Below are 1,423 nucleotides of genomic sequence, written 5' to 3' on the forward strand. Positions count from 1 at the left end.
TCATCAACCATTATTTATTGGGATTGTATTGCTTTGCATGTCCATCTATGATAATGGTTTGCATGCATCCATCCCTATCACAAATTAAGCACACATGTAAAATATAGTTTTCGTAAACAGAAATAATAATAACCACAAAAAGGTATTTGAACATCGGATAGATTGTTCAGTATGTAACAAAGTCGAATTTTTTAAGTCTGTAGAAATCGCTGTAAATGAATATATTAAGTCCACAGAATGTGATTGATGTAGGCTATTCCATACAGTGCACAGACGTGTTATGCTTACACAATAAGCGTTAATAATTTGGATATATAAAAATACCAAGTGATTTAGACGTGATCGAAATTATGTAGCCTATTGAGAAAATCGTTAAACCTACCTGTCGTTGTGCTGTCAATTAATCCCGGGAAATGCCCCTCTCATTTGCTCTCCATTTTCAAAAACAAAAACAGGGTAATGTTAAAGAAATACAATTTCCTTTAGCCCGTGAATGTGCCCACCACGACAAAACATAACCTAGGAAAATGGGTAGACATCAGGCGTTCAAAACGCCAAATCCCCGAGTCAAAAGATGTCAAAAGAAAATGTAGCCTATTGCATAGACTTTCAAGCTCGACCGGGCTCCCGGCTTAATCGGTCGACTGCATATATAGCAACTCTGAAGTCTTCTAAAGTTCCTGGTCCTTTAGCGTTTTTTCACAACTTCCCAACCGCAAAAGCGAGAGAGCTTGAAAGAAACGACTGATAGTCAATCATTGTTTCTACAGACAGGTTGTTGTTATTGCAGTTCATCCAGTATTGTTTTGTTCATTTGTTGTGTGTAGACTATGTCTCTTCACGGTCCAGACGACGTATTTGAGATGAGGGGTCCACTCCCGAGCGTTACTATCGGCAGGCAGAGGAGGACACGCACCTGAGACAAGTGTATTATTTCAAGCAACATTACCAGTGAGCCCGGGAAAATACGGACCACGATGATTTGGCGCCACTCAGTGGCATTTTCACTTCCGGCCTTGGCCTCGTGCAATAAATATGGCTCATCAAGCGCTAATAATAGGAAATTAGATTTATCCTCTTAAATGTGATGGTTTATTGAAGATTTGATGGATCTTTGATATACTGTATGGTGCCAAGGAAATTGCAAGTAAAGAGGTGGCCTGTCACACATGCACATTGTAATTAATTGCATATTAGGGTTGGATCGAAATAATGGGTACGCCTACCTGGAGGAAATGGGGGAGGGTCATGCTTTTTCAATTTCAGTCAAGGGGAGGATTTAGTATACAGTGATCCCTCGCCACTTCGCGGTTCACTTATCGCGGATTCGCTATTTCGCGGATTTTCATAATGCATTTTTTTTTTTTTTTTTGTGCATTGTGCTCTGCATTCTGATTCGCTAAAAACTCACTCCCGCTTCTTG

The 1,423-nt window shown here is 40.0% G+C and overlaps 1 protein-coding gene across 2 annotated transcripts in view; it reads right to left on the reverse strand.

Annotated features, from left to right (window-relative positions):
• The window catches only part of LOC139554671 (chemokine-like protein TAFA-2), a 176,702-nt gene extending 175,783 nt beyond the window's left edge, over window positions 1–919 (reverse strand). For both annotated transcript variants that reach the window (XM_071367698.1, XM_071367688.1), the window contains exon 1: window positions 383–919. The gene's annotated coding sequence lies outside the window, so the exon portion shown is untranslated. The remainder of the gene's footprint in view (window positions 1–382) is intronic.
• Between the last annotated feature and the right edge of the window lie 504 nt (window positions 920–1,423).

The sequence above is a fragment of the Salvelinus alpinus genome, chromosome 2 (genome assembly GCF_045679555.1).
Source record: "Salvelinus alpinus chromosome 2, SLU_Salpinus.1, whole genome shotgun sequence".
NCBI classification, from domain to species: Eukaryota; Metazoa; Chordata; class Actinopteri; order Salmoniformes; family Salmonidae; genus Salvelinus; species Salvelinus alpinus.